The 21,087-nt window shown below is 32.1% G+C and overlaps 1 protein-coding gene across 1 annotated transcript in view; it reads right to left on the bottom strand.

Annotated features, from left to right (window-relative positions):
- Window positions 1-21,087, bottom strand: part of SEMA3A (sema domain, immunoglobulin domain (Ig), short basic domain, secreted, (semaphorin) 3A) — a 186,413-nt gene that overhangs the window by 88,223 nt on the left and 77,103 nt on the right. The window lies entirely within an intron of this gene.

The raw sequence follows: 21,087 nt of genomic DNA, 5'->3' as shown, positions 1-21,087 counted from the left end.
TGTTTCTAAGTTTGTGAAAAGTTAGCCACACTTTATTCACTGTCCTGCTAATAACAACATGGATATGCATACAGTTCTTACAGTGGGATCAAACAGGATTTGCCCTCTAAATTAAAAGGGCCTGAATTTATCTGGTTTCCCCAAACAAAGATCAGTGACATAATTCATCTGCTTTTTGTCATCATTAAAATTAATAGTATAAACCACAGAAAACAGAAAGCATATGTGTTCATACTTCATGCAGATTATGTTTTTAATAGAAGTTTAATTTGAGTTTATGCAGATATCACATACCTGTCATGGTATAATTATTCAGCTATGAATGCTTGTTAACTCCCAAGGTATATGACAGTGAAAGGGAAAATTCTATCTTGGTTAGAATGAGACTTTCCAGAACATGAACAATTTACAATGTTTTGCCCCAGAAGACCTGGTAAAGTAAGCTCAATGAATAAGTCAATAGTCTACACAAAATGTTGCTGGACATCTAACTTGATCATTCCCTGTGCCTTTTGTATTTTCTGTCAAAAACAGTTAGCTTTCTTGCCATCTTATATTTTTATAAAACATCAGGATGCTTTTTATCCTTACTTGTCACAGTACTGCTATGATTTTTTATCACGTCTTTTTATAAATGTGTTTGTTACATCCATGATTAGACATCACTGGGAAATTTTATCAACCTAAATGTAAATATGTCAATAGAAAGAAGCATATGCACAATAAGAAGAATTGGAATCTACTCATACGGTTTTTCTATATTTCAAGATATTTTCATACATGCCATCTGGGAAGCAATGAGGCCAAAATAATAAACATTTTATTTATACCAAGCTTTATTTTCAGAAAACCTTGACATTAAAGTGTTGTCACACTCATGTGACATAAATGCATGATTTGCTTTTAGCAAATTAGCAAAGATTTCAAACATAATTATTATTTTGGCAAGGATATAGTGGGAAAGAGACAATTCTTTGAATTATTGGTGAAAAATTAAACTTTAGTGAATATTTTGGGAAACAGATTATTTTCAAATGGTAGGTATGGTATGGCAAAATATACCTGTAATACTGGTCCTCTACCTCTATATCAAATACATATTAGTGTCTAAACCAATGTCACTTCAACAACAAACAAGTAAATAAATTACAAGCTACATGTTTTGACTTTATTGGTTTACTTCTGGAAATATATGCAAATGAAAAGGAAAAAATGTGAAGTAAAAAGAGGTTCATCAAGGTATTTAGAATATTAGAAAAATAACTAAGCATTATTAAGAGGAAATAAAACTATAACATAAAATTGACTATGTCACCCATATCGAAACTGGAGCTAATATTAAGTAAGCTATAATACCTGGAATTTAATATTTCTCTTAAATTGCTGTGGAGGCCAAATGTAGTAATTCAATAACTATGCAAGATGCATGGGATGATACTTAAAGGAAATTGCATTAAAATATTAAGTCTCAGTCCCTCCCTGGTGGCACAGCAGGTTAAAGCACAGCACTAAGAATGTAAAGTCGCTTCAGCATGAGTTCGAACCCTGGCCCAGAGGTGACCCACATGGCGTGGCAGACTTCTTTTGACACGCAGTGTACTTCATCAGTCGGCCTGTTCTGCTCCCCACTCTGTCTCTGGTGAATCCTCTCACCGTCCCTGCATGTCTGGCCTGTAACCCAATTCTGTATGCATAAATAAATAAATCTTAAAAAAAATTTAAGTGTCTAGCTTATTTTATGTGGGTGTTTTTCTCTAGATATTATAACCTAAATATATATCTTCACATTCTAAGTGTATGGAGTCACTCTAACCCAGTGAAAATGTTTTATTTAGTTGATACAGGTTTTGGAAGTCTTGATTTTGAATGCAATTCCATGTGACTTAAGAGTTTTCATGTGACCAGGAAATGTTAGTTATTCTCTGTTCTGTGTTTCTTTCTTCACCATTTTATGCCATTTGTGTGGCCACAATGGGCATTTGAGCAGGCAAACCTTATAAAACACTGTAACTGCTGGGCCACTAACAACTCCTTTGTATTTGTCATTTAATAGTTCCCATATTTCAGATATACTTCAAACTAACAAAGTCGTCAAAAGAACTATGGCATGCTTCCATAACACATGATAAAAGTTCTATAAAGTTCAACAATTAATTGTGGTTAAACTGAGAAGCTAATAGAAACTTCAAAGTGATTTGAAATTCTACTTTGTCATAGTATCATAAATCTCCACTTTTCATTGAATTTTTGTATAGTTAATTTGACCGATAGATGTGCTACCTTTTAATAATAGCATATTATTATTTAGAAAAAAAAACCCAGACTTCTCTAAATATTTGTACCTAGGTTAATAGTCTAGAAGCCTTAAGAGATAAAAAACGCAAAACTTCTGGCAGACCTCTCCTGACCCAACCGCTGCTCCCCTCAGCAGTTTACTTCATCGATCTGCCTGTTCTGCTCCCCACTCTGTCTCTGGTGAATCCTCTCACCACCCCTGCACTGCTGTCCTGTACCCCAGTTCTGTATGCATAAATAAATCTTCAAAACAACAAAAAACACAAAACAGGCAGAATCATCCTTAGAAAGTAAGGATCTAGACACCTGGTCACTTGTTTCACTTTTGAAATGAACGTCATATAGACATTCCATATAACATGTCAAGTTGACTTTGGGTTTGTTATTTGGAATAGCTACTTTAGTTAACAAACACTATTTATAAATTAATCTTTCACAGTGGTAGAAATCGATGTCTACCTATAAAATAATTTTGTTTTCAAATTATTAGAATGTTTCATGCTGAAAACTAGCTGCAAGTCAAATTCAAATGGACTGAACATGCATCCATGTTTAAATAACTTTCAATTAGAGAAAAAATAATTGCTTATAATTAACTTAAGAGTAGTTAAAACTCAGTTAAATCTTTACTGAACTAATTCATAATCATTTACAATGCTTAGAAAGATATTTAAACCTTGTCATTAAGAATTTTCAAACTTTAGATTTGTGGAGAATATTGACACATATAAATTAATTACATATTAATTGCATATAAATTAAAATTGACACATACAAATTAATTACTAGAGGTATATAGGAATACTCCCTTCATGCTTTTATATACAAATTCCTACATGTGTTATACAAACTCAAAACTGAGAATATGAGAATACTGAACAATGAGCTAATAAGGTGGGGATTACAAAGAAAATTATAGTAAAAGCTACATTTTCTTACTATCTAGGCATGTTTTAAAAATAACTCAATTTTTCCCAAGTCTTTATTTGCTCAATATTCATAACTAATATACATGACAGTCGAAAGTCTTTAAATATATAGGTATGCAAATCAAAAAGTGGAAGGAATTGGTAGCTTGCATAAGCTGTTGGACTGATGACTACATATACATATATACTATGTAAGTATGAATATGCAGATCTTCACCTAAGCATACACAGATATTCTATATACTTGACGTCACATATTATAATTATTTATTAAATTTACACAAGTTATTATTATATATTTTAAAACAATTACTAATCATGAAAGTAAGTTTACAATTATTTATACACAGACACACAAACTGTGACATATACTTTGAACATTAACATAAAATTATTTTATAAATTATGAGATTGACTTAATTAATTTTTATTTTAACTTCTGCCCCTGACCTTTTTTCTTCTAACTGTTGAGAACAAAATTGAGATGACTTGCTCAATGTAGTACAAGTGAAATAAGTAAAAAATAGATTTTATCTTTGGGGTAGTTTTTCTGTTTGACTCAGTTTAATTTTAATGCTCTTGTCTTAAATAACTGTTTCATCATCATCTTAATTATCCATGGTACGTCTTTTTTTTTGCTAGCTCACCCAGAGGCAAGCAATGCATGCTCTTAAAACAGTACAATAAATTATGTTTCATTCATTTTAAAATTGTGAATTACTAATTGAAATGTAGTCTAGGTACAAAGGTACATAACAAAGAGTAATGGCAGGAAGTGTAAAGAGCTCAAGATAATAACAAAATCTAAATATTGAAGATGCCAAGATTTCAGAACATTCATTAATACCTGAAAAAGTAGATACTGAAATCTTGTCAGAATTTGACAAGATCACTTAAATAATATATGAAGCTAATTGTTACTGCTAGTCATTATTGTACTATCACAGTTATAATAAATATAACAGTTTCATTCTTCTCAGATTGTGATATTGTAATTTAAATAATAGGATATTTTTCACAGAACTATATAAAAATATTTTTAAAAAAGGATTGCCAAAATAAAAGCCATATCCAGATCTGATGAAAATTGAATAATCAACATTATTTTTATGTGTGTAAACAAAACCAATAAACATTAGTTGTCAAAATTTTTTTTTGCATAATAAATCAATTTTGACAATTTTTCAATTTTCAATGTATATAAAAGGGTATTAAATGATGGGTACACTATATAAGATGATTAAAACATTTATTTGCTTATATGATATGTCTATGACTATTTAGCAGTACAATTAACTAAATATCACTATAACTAACTAAACAACATCTTGACACTGTGTTCTCTAAAAATGTGCATTTAGTTAATGCAAATAAAATCAAAATGATTACACAGTCAGTAAGGGACGATCATGACTTCCAGATAGCTTAGCTTTATCAGTGTTACTTCTGAAATATAATTTATCAAATAGATTAAAAATAATGTAATTTAGTGAGAATAAATGATTATTCAATATTTCAGTTTTAGAATACTCTCCACCTCATAATCCAGCCTTTTTAATGTTTGGCAACATTAAATACAATATAAACTACAGTTCGGATACCTTTACTAATGAACATATGCTTTTTTTTTGTTGGCCTTTTTCAAGTTCAGGTCTACTTCACTAAGAGTCAGTGAGCACACTTGTGTGATGGACTCGTGGTAAGTAGAGGGACTGACTATTGTGATGAAACCTCAAAGTGCTCGTATGTTTTGTGTCTTTTGATTTGGATTAAATTATAGAGTAATTTAGAGTTTAGCTATGGTTCTCTATATCTTTTTCTGTTAAATATAATTCATTTACTTAATCTTATTTTATATATATATATGGCAAGGCATGTCACAGGGTGCTAGAGTTTTGGATGGGCAAAAATGAACAAGAGTCCCTGGTGTTGTCAAGTTGTAATCAAATTTGTTCTCAAGAGCAAAAACAAACTGAACACAAAGACTAGAAAATAATTCTCCATTATTTCCTTCATCTTTGAAATTACTGTCAATATTTTGAATAATAATAAAATAGCTATCAATATAATTTTAGATTTTATTTGCAATGAACAATAAAACCAAAATAATGACAGTAATATCATAAAAAATTATGTGTATCTAGTGAATTTTCTATGTATTCTTTATAAATTTTCACTTAAAATATTTAAAAACAAAGATTAAACAGCTTGCTGGAAATTTGAATTGATATAGCAAATTGACAAACAAGACATATATATATTTCAGTGAAATTACTTATGGTAGGATCTGATTTTCTAACTTTCCATAAATCATAAAATGATCCCCAGAGTCCATTTTGTTTAGAATATCTTATAGTTAATTTGGAAAGGCAAAGGGTTAGGCAAAAAATTTATTTAGGAGTCTGTTCTCAACAATAAATTAATTATTTTTTGTTATATATATTAACAGATATAAACAGTTCATTATTCTGAAAACCTACTTGTAAGATGCTATTCACTTATATGTTTTCAGTGATAATGTCGTTCGGGAAAAAAAAAGGTACAATATGTGTTGAAACTGAAGATACCATTGTAATATGATGTGTAATAATGTGAGCTTCTCAAGGGATATAAAGAAATAAGAAATGGCATATTAGTGAGAGAGGATACTGCATTTTTTTTTTGCTAATGGCATCAATGGACTGTGTTGAAGTTTCAGAGAAGCAGAGGGAGGATGAGAGGGGGTGTGTAGGAAATGAGAACATAGACGTGGGATGATATCACATTACAAAGAGCTTTGAAACTGACCGTAAAATCTTAGACACTGCTCTAGGGGAGGGGGTGGTAGAATAACCCTGGACTGCCATAAGGGTAATGAATGAACACAGAAGGAAATGAAAAACTGCCACAAGATCAAGAAAGGAGTAAATATGATAGGAGCTAGTTAAAGGATATCCTCAATCATGTGCTGTGGTTATAATCTATAGCACAAATGGAAGTTATGAATAGTTCTGCAGATAAAAGTCCAATAACATTGAACTGAGGAAAACAATTGGAGGCTATGGAACAAACTTGTTGAAAATGCAGTACGTTAATTAATTTAATCTCAAGCATCCCCCTGTGTTAGTCTGTTGCCTTTTTTTTTTTTTTTTTGCATCTTCTCCATCCTTTTAAAAGGAACCTTCATTTTCCTTTAATATTTTGTACTCTTCCCCCATTGCTCTTTATAACATAATTGAGGCAAAATGACAAAGACACAGGGCTTATTCTTAGAAACTCTGACACCTCCTATTTTTTGGAACAGGGACATACAACTGAATGCAAACATACAGACACCCCAAACTGCTTGACTTCCACATAAGTTTTTTCTTTCCTTTTTTTTTTTTTTTGTTTTGGCCATTGCTTGGTACATTCTAATTGTTTCAAATCCCAAAGATAGGCTGCCATGTGGATCAAGGAAGAGGCCAGAATAATGCTGTTTTTCCTGTTTCTCCACCCTGTTGCTATTACAAATTCTCAGTGAGTTCTCTGTGTGATAATCACACAGTTTGCTGTGGACGTCACTGCTACCACTGCCTATGCCAGCCCTCTCTATGGTACCCGGACAAGTGGAGAGCACAGCATGACCATAGTCCTGTGCCAGGTCTATCTATCCAGAGACTGCCAGGTCAGTTTCTAGAAATACAGAACCTGGTTCGAGTCAGGGTCTGCTGCCCTGGAATGTTACTCTGACATTACTCTCCCTAAGGCTGCTCTCTCCTGTGTGACAGTAACAGATAAACTCTTTACTATTATTTTTATTTACATTATCATCCTCATATTTTTCACAAATGAGCTATGAGGCAGATGTTATTTTCTTGTCAGTTAAGAAGTTTGCTTATGCCCCAGGGGATGCAAGTAATAATTAACAAAATTGGAATTTATCGCTATTATATGCACAGCCAAAGTATTATAATACAAGATAGTAGGCTTTAACTGTTCAAGTTGTTGTTACATGGAATTTATGATTTTTCTATTTCATACCAAAAACAATGGTGTTTGTGTTCTGAGAAAATACTCTGGGAATAAGGAAATATTATTTAAAGTCTTGTTCTTCTATGAGTTGTCTTAACTTGTTTCTTCATATGTTCAAAGTGATAACCAGGGGCATGTGTAGTAAGTGACAGGCTTGAGAAACAAAGATAAGTTTGGTTTTCTCAAAGGATTAATTGGGAAATATATTTTAAGCCATAAAGATGAATTTAACCAGCTGCACAATTTGTTTTCTTGCTGACCTACAAATCCCTTGAATTTGAGTCAAATATCATAGTTAATTTTCACATGGAAGTCCTCTTTTCATTTGGTCCCTTTTCTCCAATCAACTTCCACGTAAATGCATCTCGTTCTTTCACATTTATATTTTATTCTCACTCTTCTAGTTAAAGGATCATATTAAAATTGCTTTTCTTTCGCAAACTCACCTGACCTTCTGTTTGTTTGGTTTTTGTTCTTTGAAATTTTCTGTCAATGTGGAAATTCTGAGTGCTTATTTCAAGGTATGGACTTCAACTTTATTCTGAATTTGTTCCACCACTATCTCCATTTCATTTTTTATCATCATTCCTCTACAGCAGAATGATTTAGGGTTTAGTTTTTGCCTCTTGCATTTCATTGCTCCTCAATCATCACTCAGGACTTCAAAGTCATTTACACCTTTTCCCCTTCAACTCATTACCTGGTAAGTGCCACAGTGCTCATATATTCTTTCCCCAAATCTCTACAGAGAGGTAACCAAGCAACACAGTCTATCCTCTTAACACCAGGGTCAAGAATCAAATGAATTCTCCTAAAGGTTGTTCTTAATCTTGTCAAAATCATTATTTGCCTCATATATTTAAACTCCAGATCATACCTTCAAATTATCAGTTAATTTATTACTTACTAACTACTAATTACCAGATATTTTTTGATCCTTCTAAAAAAGAAGTTCTTATGTTTTCTTTTGACTTTACCCTAAAGTATTGACTATGATAAATCAATACTAGATTTCTGCTTGACTTCCTATATGACTTCTTTGTTGCTTTATGTAAGTAGACATCTGGAAGACAAACAGAAATCATACCAAACAGTGCTCAGGCATAATTAAAAAATAGTAGTTTACAGTTGTTTTCTAGTTATTCCTGTTAATACTATCTTTTTGAAACATTTCCTGAACACTTCATGCCTTTTGACCTCTGTTACTTGAACACTTATATCACTGTATTGTATTATTTTACTATCTTTGATGTTTTCTAGATTTTTGTATCTTGGTGTACTCTTATTCTTCTGTGACCTTCAGTGTTCTTTCCATTTTCTGCATGACCTGACTGTTACTTGACCTGCTGTGGAATTTACCTTATGTACTCAGGTAAACTTGGGTATCCACAGCTGGGGCTTCCATCAAGCTTTGTACATAGTGGTATTATAACTAGTCACTGCTTGTGTTATATCTGATTTCATTTTCAAATGACCATTCAGTTTGAGAACAGAAAATATGTTATATTTAATCTTTCAATGCAGATCTATCATTTTGATATGTTCATAACATGAGGTAGAAAAAGGGTTGAAATATACTTGTAGACTAGGACAGTTTTATATACTCTAAGTGAATTCTGGATTACTTGTGGGCAAAATACCTGTCATATATATATATCTCAACTCTGGATGACAATATCTTAACATCAAATGAATATATCTGTGTGTTTTATATGTTGATTGCACATAATTTCTTTTCCACATCTATTCAGAGATATTTTATTATCCTTTGACTATAAAATTGGACTAATTCAGAAAAAAATACAAGAATACTTTTTATTTTCTCAACTTCCTACCCAAAAAGATGACAAACATAGAATATGAAATGCTAGTTTGAAAATTCAAAAATTAGGATATAACTACCCTTTTGTTAGTGAGAAGACTGTTACTGCTCTGAATGATAAAAAGTTTCATATAACTTTTTGCATGATCTGAAACAATAAAAAAGGAGGTTTTATTTGTTCAGAAATGCAGTTATTTACTTAACTTTTAAAACTTACACTAAGAGTAAAAACAGGCATTTAAGTAATAATCCCCCTAGAGCCAATGATGATTCAATTTAGAGCTGTTAGGAAAAAGAATGCCACTTGTTGAAAAACAGCTTTGTAAACACCCATCTCCAGCACTACTTTACAGCATGCTTTCAGACTAATGGAAATTATTTTCCCTTAAACGGAAACAGAATTTCGAGATTTTAGTTAGGCTATTAATTTGCTGTTTCACTTGCAATATAATATACTTTATGTATGCTGCTATCAGCAAGACTGGAACAAACATCAAGACTATTTTAAATGTACAGGTACAAATCTATACAAACTTGTTAATATTCTGACAAATACTACACTTCAAATATTATTTCATACTAAAGACAGAGGATTTTAAAGTTACCAATTTAAAACAATCAGTCTTGAAGAAAATTAATGGTCTTTAGTTTTTAATTGCTAATGAAATGATACAGATCTAAATCTGTTATTTTATAACTTCAAATTAACTAAATGTCTAATAAAATCATACACCCTGCTTCAAAGTAGTTATTCATATTTCTTATGGAATTCATTGAAAGGGTCCTTTTGCAGATTGAACACTTCTTTTGTAATCAGTTCTAAAGAGTAGAATATTTATATATATATTATATGTGGGGTGTATTATATATCCATATACATAAAGTTTTTTTAGATACAATATGAATATATACATAAACTACTAAGATTTGAGTTAGAAAATCTTGAGTGAAAAATAATACAAATATAAAGATTGTTCTCATTTTTGAGTTTCAGCGAAATTCCTCGATTTAATGTTTGACTTGGAAAGAAGTTGATAAAAAGTTTGTAAGTAAAACCATGAAAGTTAAATACTGGATAAGTCTGAGTTTTTTTTATAGGAAAAAAAATCAACATGTGCATTTAATAAAAAGAGAAGTTTGCAGAGAACCAATAACTGTTCAATCTCCATTTCTGTAACATGCATTCTTAAATGTTTGCTCCTTAAATAAGGAGCAGATGATTTGCCTGAATGTGCACAGGAGTAGTCTACTGTCTGACAATGGTATGCTTTTTCTCCAAAGAGGAAAGATTCAAGCTGAATAAAAAGAAAAGGGACCAAATACACAGAACTGAACAAACAATGCAAACTGGCACTCAAGGTTATATGCCAACACAAAGAAAATAAATTAAAATGGGTGCAAACGAGTGGTACTCACTTATATTTTCCTACTGAAGACAATAGGACTTTTTTTTGGGAGGGGTGGCCCTGCCTGGTGGTGCAATGAGTTAGGACGCAGTACTGCAAGCTAGCTTCATTGCGAGTTCACTCCCTGAACCCAGAGGTGACCCACATGGCTTGGCAGACCTTTCCTGATGTGCCCACTGCTCCCCTCAGCAGTGTACTTCGAAGATCTGTCTGTTCTGATCCCTGTTATGTGTCTGGGGAAGCCTCTTGCCGCCCCTGCACCTCTGGCAGAATGGGGAGCAGAACAGGGAGATCTATAAACTCTACTGCTGAGGGGAGCAGTGGGCAGCGGGTCAGAAGCCGTCTGCCAAGCCCTGTGGGTCACCTCCGGGGTCGGGTATCAAACTAGCACTGATGTGGCTTTGGGCTCTCATGAAGTGCTGCGTCCTAACCTGTTGAGCCACTAGGGAGGGCCCATTATTATTATTTCCCCCCTGCCTACCACCCAGCCCTTTATGCTCCTGCTATGAGTGAAACCTTCCGGTATTTTTCTTTTTCTTTGTGGCTTAAGAAACAAGACTTTTAAGGTAATAAGTATGCTGACAGTGGTGGTTATTCATTTGCTTAAATTAACAAATTGTCAAGTGTCTAAAATGTGTCAGACAGCATGCTGTAGAAGACTGTGTACACTATACATTTTTTTATTTCACACTTGACCTGAAATGAAAATTCCCAAAATAAAAGCAAACACCTTATTATCTATAGTGTTGAGCTAGGAACATAGGAGAAACATTAGAGAAATATATACTGTCACAATTCAAAATCTATTCAGCCAGCACTTTCCTAGGTGAAACCTATCTGATCAATAGCTCTTTTAGGTAAAATTATATAATTAAGTCTTTGTTTTCCGTGGGTTAATTTTTAGTTGCATTTTTTATTAAACTAATGTTATATAAGTTTCAGGTACTTGTTTTAATGGAGGTAACATAGCTTAATGGCACTCCATGCTATTCAGGGGTATCTCTTTAGGTGGCTGTCACCATAGTACACCAATCACAGAAACCCATATTTAGCCAACACTGTGGTTAAACCAAAGTGGTTCCTAAAACTCAAACAGGCTAAGGGAAGATTGCCTTACTTTGATTGCATCTTAGTTTTTAAAAGATTTATTTATTTAAGCATACAAGAACTGGGTTAAAAGCCTGAGGTGCAGGAGGTGAGAGGATTCACCAGAGACAGGGTGGGGAGAGCAAAACAGCCAGATCTACTGAAATACACTGCTGAGGGGAGCAGTGGGCAAGACAGGAGACGTCTGTTGTGCCATGTGGGTCACCTTCCTGGCTGAGGATTGAACTTGTGCTGCAGTGGCTGCTGATAGCTTCACAGTGCTGGCTTTATCCCCTTGAGCCCCCAGGGAGGCCATCCTTTGAGACTATCTTTTAGGCAATATGTTTATACTTTTATTATAGTGAATATTCATAATTTTCTTATTATGGCTCAAAATTGAAAGTTTACTTAAGTCATTATTAGTCTAGCAAAAGCAGTGATCTTCATTATAATGCTCTTTTTCTAATCTTCCAAGCACTGTCTAATTCTATGATGCTCTATTTAGAAACTAAATCAGTAAACTGGGAACAAAAGTCAATCTGTAAGTTCACAATGTTAGATTTTTTCCCCAAAAGACAGACATTCAAAGTTCTAGTTTATGTAACTGCACACACATCACTAATTAAACAATCTGAATTCTCGTCCATGAACATCTTACTCCCTAAGAGTATTAGTGAATTAATGTCTTACACATGACAAACACATGTTGTTCATCCACAGAAAATAAGGCGTCAAAGGAAGGCTAGGGAAACTTGCTCTCTGTCAAACTGTCCAATCTCTGAAACAGCTGATTGTTGAAGAAGTTTCATCTCTTGCCAATTGAGTCATGATGGGAGAAATGAAAGGCAATTCTTTTACCAAAATAAAATTTACCTCTATCCTCAAAGAGCTTTAAATTGAAACTCAAACAATGGCACACAGTTTTCTTGTAATGAATGGTACCTTCAGGTATTATCTTGTGAATGTTTGTGTGTACATACTTCTGCCTTTGCCTCCACTTGGCTCCATGACCCTCTCACCTTAAAACTCCCACTTGCCTACACTGTCAAGTAATAAGCTGCTGTGGAACATCACGTTGCTTATTATATTTATTGCTTCCTGTGTGTTCGTCTTCAGAGTGAAAACAGATTTTAACATAAATGTATGTTATGAGTGAAAGCTCCCAAAGAATCTTTACCTGTCATATCTGATTCAGAGTATTGAAAGCTACAATAAACTTATATTCTATTTTAAACAAAAGGCTAAAAATAAAAATAACTATATTATTGACTATTTAAAAGGTTCAATTGTTAGCCCAATCTATTTTCTCAAAATGGAGTTTTCAGCACATTCCTTCTTTTCTTCTTCCTTTTCATATTCCTTCCTCTTTCTTTATCCTCTATTTTGGTCATATATGTCCTCTAATTATTATTTATTTTCTATATAAATAATAATTTATAAGGATGATATATGTGAAGTATATAAAATGGCTCACATTGAAATATGGAGCTCCCACAATTTTTTTTAAAGACACTGTTTGGTGTTATTTATGTAAGTATTCAATCTGGCTGGGAATTTGTATTTCATGTTACCATTCTAACTTCCATGCTCTGATTTTTTTGCACAGGAAAAACACAAGATTAGTAAGCTCTGGAGACTGAAGAAAAGATCCTGAATATGTCAGAATTTATGATGTGAATCCTGTCTACAGATATATATCCTGTAGCAGAACAATTCTCTAATTCCTGGTACAGGACTCATCACACCATATGAATCTACTCACTGCCTCTGCACTGATGTTATTAGGATAGCATAAATGATAGCAGTATTACCTATAATACAAAAGAAGTTGAGATACTAATTCTAAGAAAGCAATGTTTGAGTAGATTAGAAGGGATAATGTGAATTTATTATGGCAGATAAGCTAGGGAAGACCTTTCCAGAAAATAGAAACAATAGGTAAAGGATTAGAAGAACAACTCTGAAAGAAAATAACTGGGAAAAGAAAGGGAATTCAGGAATGGTAGGGGAGAATATGAGGAAAGTCCAAATGAGAATTTAGAGGCAGGAGACCAAAAAGCAGATTTCCTAATTGCTAAGGTAATATCTTTGAGTGGCTATCTTTAATCTGAGGTAATATGTTGCCATTTGCTTTCTCAGAATACCCTACCTTCAGTGTCAAGAACTATTTGGACAGGCTATGGGTGGTGATGAGGAGAGTGGATGGAGCAGGATGAGAAGTAAGAAACTTATTTCATCAAGTGTAAACAACCATTTGTCTTGGTGACGTTTACAGCTCTGGTCTAATGACCAGCAGAAGAGTCAGCTTTGTCTGTTTCACCAGAGCATGATCTTAAAGGCAGACATCTTTCTTTTTTTATTTCTTAAACACTTTACCACTACCACAAAGATCATGGTTCCCTGTCAATATTTTGCCCATCATTTACTTTTTCTACTCTCAAAAATGACTCCATTCCCTGAACTTAAATTATGGATATTTTCTAAAGTCCCCCCTTTTTAACTGATATTTTTAAGAAGTTATGGCCAATTGAAGATCAAGGTTTTTATATGTGATTATATTTCAAGGTTAAGGTTCTAATGTAATTATTTTACTCATTTGTATTCCAGAATATTCATTTACATATAATAATGGGTTTTCCCAAGAGAGAATGTCATAAATGTGCCTACATGCATGTCATCTACTGATACTAGGCTGAGATCAGTTTCTGTAACATTCAGAAACCTAGAAATCACCAGGTACAGAAGAGTGGGAACTATAGTTATCGTAGTATAATGTAATATTAATGTTAAAAACAAATCAACTTTCTATAAAACCCTTTGCAACATAAAAATTTAAAAATGCCAAAGTCCCTCAGATTTATAAAATACTGATGAAAATATTTTTGCTTAGGTGTTTATAGTAGTTAAATGTTAGACAATGTGCCAGCAGATTTTATCCATAGCTAGAACTGATCCATCTCAAAACAATCACTTTTACAAAACAGACATTTCTTTAAGTTAAATGGAAAACAGACTAACCTATTTACAAATACGTGGTCAGAGAGTCTAAATGAATTTATATTACATCTTCATAATTTTATCTAAGAAGTTGTCATTCACTATACACATAAACACATATAAACAGTGCATTTAATTTATGTTACATTGAGTTTTATAAATATGTATCAGAGTTCTGTATGTGGATATCTATATATTTTCTATTGAAATATATATATAGTATATATGTGCATATATATATATATATATATATATATATATATATCTTTCCTATTAAAAATATTTGTGAACTCACTACAAGAATTATAAATACTTTAACTATAAATCAAAGGATTCATTATCTTCCCCTACCCCCAAATCAGACTTTATCTATTTGGATCTATTGAGGTCTGTGACTATAAATAACTTTGTTTCTGCATTTTATCTTTTACATTTATCATGCTCTTTGTCAACACTCAGCTATTCTACACCCTGTTCATTAAAAGTGTTGTCTAACAGATGTTGCTTATTTTCCCTTTTACTCTTTCAAGTTATTCAGGAGAGATCAAAGCCTTTATTCTTGTCCAGTTATGCAAAGGTGTGGGGGGGGGAAATTTTGCATGATTCGTGTGTCTAGATTGCTTTCCTAAAGTTTTCAATTATTTTCTTTGATAATATGTGATATGTGCTGACTGCTTCAACTAATAAAAATCATCTAAATTCCAGCTGCTCTTATGAGAATGAATAAAACCATATAGAGTATTAAAACAACATGAATTCTTTATCTGCTGATGAAGCAAATGACTCATTTTCAATAAGTATTACTTTCATAAATCAAAAATTCCCCCCCAAATTACATAATACATTTGAAAATCAGGCTATAGATGCATGAGGAAAAAAGGGAAAGTCACATTAACAAATAAATATCTTGCATTATTTTTTAGTCATTGTATTTTAATTTTGATAAAAATTTTATATACAGCTTGAGATGTCTGGAAAAGTGTGGTTTTCATGTCTTTTACTCATTTGGCAGTGAATAAAGACAACATAGTACAGTGGAAAGGACGCTGAATTAACTGTCAGGAGAACTGAATTTCAGGGCACTTTTTATCTTTAGTACCCACAGTATTCGAGAGTACTGTGTAATCATTATAAGTTTAAATTTCCTATAAAATGAAGGAGAGAAATTAGAGGAGCTATACAGTAACTGTAACCTGTATTATTTTATAAACATGTATGTTTGAATAAAATTTTATGGAAATTGCGGTCACAGTTTAACTCTGGAAGCATAATTTTTCGAAAAAGATATCAGGTATTGCTGAGTTTGTATTAAGTATAGTACTTGGCTTAGGTAGTTACAAGTATATCAAATTTTCCAACTTAAAATTTTTGAACAAAGGTCTTTCAAATCCAAATATTTTTCTTAGCATCATGGTTGAAAATCACTTTTCATTTCTGTCTTAGGAAATTATTAAACTTTGACAAATACAAGGTAGAAAAGCAAGTAGGGACATATCCCATGTCATTCATATGACAAATGCATCCATTTGTTTTATTTTTTCATTTTACCTAAAGTTGAGTTTACTTTAGAGGCTGGGTACTACGGATTGCCTCACTTGTACTTTGGAAATGATGTACATCACCTCACTCTGAGAGTTCTTAAAATTTTTTTGGTTAAAAAAAGATAAAATTTGGTTACCAATGATATAATCTGAACCCATTCCATTGCTGGATATTTATTATAACTCATTCTAGAGTTTGTTTGTTTGTTTTACATGTGTCTAAGTCTCTGTGCCTTTTTAGAATTAATTTTAAAAATTCACATCACTGCTAGTAGTGTCTTGATGTAATGGCATGTAGTAACTTAAGGATTACTTTCTAGCCTGACATAACCAAAGAGAAGGTATTGCTCCCTGCAAATCTTGTTTCCATTCAAGATTAGGCCAGCTAAGGCCAAGTGAATGTAGGACACTATACATCTAGCCATTCCAGGTTAAGCAATTTAAATATGAGGTAAGACAGCTATTAAATGCCAACGAAATATAAATCAGAAGAGGAAAAGTTTGCCAGGATAAAAGCACTTAAAAGGAGCTTGAACTCTGGCATAAATACAAAACCACACTTGCAATTCTAGGAAGACCAGACTTCTAGCCTCTGTATAAAGCTCTGTTATTCCCGAGTGAGATGACTTGTTGAAATAGAAGCTAGTTTTCTATATTTTAATCAGCAACATATTTTCATAACTTTATATGCATACTACATATTAAAGGAGTGATTTTATCACAAGAGAATTCTTGAGTATCGTCCTCTGGAGACTGACCAGTTTAATGTCATCTCAGTGGCAGCAAAAGTCACGCAATGAATCAGTGACAGACCTGTGAATTGATTTTAGATCCCATTAGACTCCTTTTTTAACTGAACTCAGCAATTCTGAGATTGCTTTCTGTGTCCAAAATGCACAATCACATTAAAATGGCAGACTGGAAAATAAAAATAAAATTAAAATGGAAAGTAGTCATTCTCTGGTCTTTATTTCTGACTATTTGAAATGATAATATTTCCTGCATGTAATATACAAATCTCAAGATAGTATTTAGTTGCTATTCCCCAAATTTCTATCACTTATATAGGAATGGGTTTAAGTTACTAAAATATAGTAGCAAACTAGGCAAAGACCGAAATAATTGTATCAAATGAAAATTGAAAGCCTATGCCATTCAATTTTTTGGGCAATAGGATGCCCTTTCCAATAATATGTAATTTTCCAAAAACTCTTGTTGTAGCTGGAAATTCTAATAGGAGAGAATGCTTGATAAGACCCTTTACAACAAGGAAAAATAATGGAATAATGATTATGCTAATCTTTTCTTATTTGATAATCTGTATGCCATTTAAAAATATTTTGTTATTATAGAATCTAGAATTCTAAATATACCAGTATTAAGATTTTTCTGGGTTCTTAAAATATTACATGCCCAAAATATTAAGTAAAAGTAAAAAGGCATTACTGTCATTTGAAAACACTGGAAAATGCATTATTTTTTCATTTTAAGAATCAATTTAGAATATATTTCTATTATTTTGTTAAATTCTGATTTTTGTTGTAAAAATTATGACCATTCTCCAGTGTGTTTGAGTGGAAGAACATGTAGGCAGGTTTGCTTATCTTTGCTCAACATATATGAAGGGAATTTATAATAACAGAGAGTAACTGTTTCTGTGGAATATATTAGCACTTCTTTAACTGAAATATGACTCATTGATTATTTTGTTACTGTATGTCATATACCAAAGGGCTTCATAGATTGTCCATTGCCATGGAATTTTATAAAGTCAGCAAATTATCATAATTTCAATGTAAAGGAATGAATGCTTTCTTCAGGGAAGACTTAATAATGCATGTTGTTACTCATTTTACTTGGAATTCAATATACTGCATGTGATTAAGCCTTACTAGTAATAAGCACATAGTTGTTGAATACTTAAAAATTTTCATCTTTGTAAAAGTCTAATAATATTTCATTGTATGTATATACCACATTTTCTTTATTCTTTCCTATATCAGTGGACATTTTGGTTGTCTCTACTTCTTAGCTATTGTGAATAATGCTGCAATGTACCTGAAGGCTATTATGTGAGAATAAATAAACCAGTCATAGAGTAAATACTACATGATTCTACTTACAAGGATTCTAAAATAGTCCAACTTATAAAGGCAGAGAGTAGAATGGTGATTACCAGTTTGGGAGGAATAGGTTGTTGCTATTCAATAGGTATAAAATTTGTTCTGCAAGATGAAGACATTTTTGAAATCTGTGGTACAACATTATGCTTCTAGTTAGTAATACTTAATTGTGCTAGCTAAAAAGTCAGTAGATTGTATATAAGTATTTTTACTGCAATAAAAAATCTAATATAAAAATATGAGGCATTATTGGTACAATACAAGACATATTATTTATGTCCCATGAAAGATCATATGTTATGATGATTATGAGAACAGATTTACTGGCTGTGTGATGACAAGCAATTTGTTGAAACTTACTGAGTCTTAATTTCTTAGATTGAAAAATGGAAATAACACTTTCATCATGGAATTGTGAAAATTAAATGATACATTGTTGATAAAGCCATCAAATATATAGACAGACCTAAGAGAAAAATAATAATTAAAACAATCATAAAAACCAGTGATAGTTGGGAAAAAACTCAAGAGAACAATGAATATTGTTTTCACAAACATCACAGAATGAGCTTAAGCTATGTCATTATTACATTAGAAAGAAAACATTGCTTGATTTCTCCTTTAAATTCACTCTACTACATATTGATCTTGTTTCTGTTCAGCTTTCTGTTTGTTTTTACTTTAATTTTTAAGCTAATTGTGTTTGAATTTAGAAGTATAATCACATATGCATTACACAACATGCATTTTCTGTAATTACAACCATGCATGTGAGACAGACGATCGTGAGAAATTCATATAACTTTGAATATAATAGCTTGAAGCCTTGTATATAACAAATTTAGCTTATTTGTAAACTTAGGAGTGAAAACTGAGTATGCACAAACCATAGTATGCTACGAAATAGGGTTGCCTTAATATCACAAAAAAACTGGAAAGTTTTTTCCCCATTGGAATGTTTAAATAGTGTAATCTCAGTTTAATTCATTTTATGGTTTATGTGATTAGGATGTCATTATGATTCCTTGCTGTTTTCCTAAAATAATTTAAATATATATTCAGTATTTTTCACTAATTATCCAAGGAGTGTCATTTCACATAATTCAACTTTGCTATAGTCTCAAAATAGCTATATCTATATGTCCATTCATTTCTGCTTCTCCTCACATTTATACAAAAATATTACATCTTGAAACCAATGGTAGCAACAGTAGCACTAGCCTCTTTCTAAAATCATATGTAGGTATAATACTGACTTCTCTAACTCAATTTCATCTTAATTTCTAAAAACTCATTATACTCTATGCACAATGGGATATTTGCCATTTTTCCTATTGATATCTTTTGTCTTTGTCCTTCTATTCATGTTCTCAGTCTTAACCACCTTCCACATAAGTTAATGCTTCAGCCAATATAAATATGATGGCCTTTGTTCACTTTACCAGACATTTCCTCATGTACACTTACCACCTCTTGCAAACTAATCATACACTAAGGGTTTCGAAACATTAAATAAAGACATCATCCTCCATTACCACAGTTTTGATTTCTGTGTTTTAAATTACCTGTTTATCAGCAGTATGAAAATATATACAATGTTATTTTGAGAGAAAGATCACATTCATACTTCACCATCACAGTATATTTTTATAGCTGTTTTATTATTAGTTATTATTGTCTCTTACTGTGCCTAATGTATGACTGAAATTGATATGTATTATATGTATATAGGTATATAGATATATACACATATATTTCTATATCTATATGTATATACACATACATCTATATGTAAATAGATATGTATGTATATGTATAGTGTTTGGTTTGATCTATCATTTCATACATATACATCTGCAGGTCCTGAAACTATCCCTTGCATGTAAGAATGGTCTACCTATGGGACTAAGTATTTTAAATCAGAATTAATGATTATAATTCTACCTCTCCCAATGTGTGCTACTGGTGATTTCTTTTAAAGAAGAGGATTATTATCCATAAAAAACCCTAAAAGTCTACACACACACACACACACACACAAAACTAATCAAAATAATCAACCAATTTAGTGAAGAAGGATACAAAATCAACACACAAAAATCAGTAGCCTTCCTATATGCAATCAATCTGATGCAGAAAAATCAAGAAAACTCTCTCTTTTTTATTGAAACAAAGAAAAATCAAATATCTAAGCACAAACTTAACAAAAGAGGTGAAGGACCAGTGCAAAGAAAATTATAAACTACTATTACAAGAAATAGAGAAAGACACAAAAAACTGGAAAAAATATCCCCTGTTTATGAATTGGAAGAACTAAGGTTATCAAAATGGCCATTCTACCAAAAGCAATTTACAGTTTCAAAGCTATTCCAATGAAAATTTAAATGACATTTTTCAAAGAGATACAACAAATTCGTCAAATTTATATGGAACCAAAACAAAACCTCAAATAGCCAAATCTATTTTAGCTATTTCCTGACCAAAAAGAAGGAGAATGGAGATATCACACTCCCAGACTTCAAATTATACCACAAAGTCACACTCATTACAGACATGCAGACCAATGGAATTAAATAGAAAACCTAGAAATAAACCCCCATATTTATGGGCAGCTAATCTTTGAAAAAGGTGCAAAGAATATGCCCTGGAACAAGAACAGTTTATTCAATAAATAGTGCTGGGAAACTGGACTGCTACGTACAAAAAAAAGAAGCTAGGCTGCTACCCCACCCCAAGCACAAAGACAAATTCAAAATGTATAGACTTGGAAATAAAACCTGAAACCGTAAAACATATAGAGGAAAGTATGGGCAAAACACTACATGACGTATATCTCAGTAACATCTTTAAATACACATCATCCTCCTAAAGCAAAAAAAAAAAAAAAAAAAAAAA

This window comes from Condylura cristata, unplaced genomic scaffold, assembly GCF_000260355.1.
Source record: "Condylura cristata isolate star-nosed mole 26May11 unplaced genomic scaffold, ConCri1.0 scaffold00005, whole genome shotgun sequence".
NCBI lineage: Eukaryota > Metazoa > Chordata > Mammalia > Eulipotyphla > Talpidae > Condylura > Condylura cristata.
The sequence above is the reverse complement of the archived record's forward strand: the minus strand, read 5'-3'. Positions and strand labels throughout refer to the sequence as shown.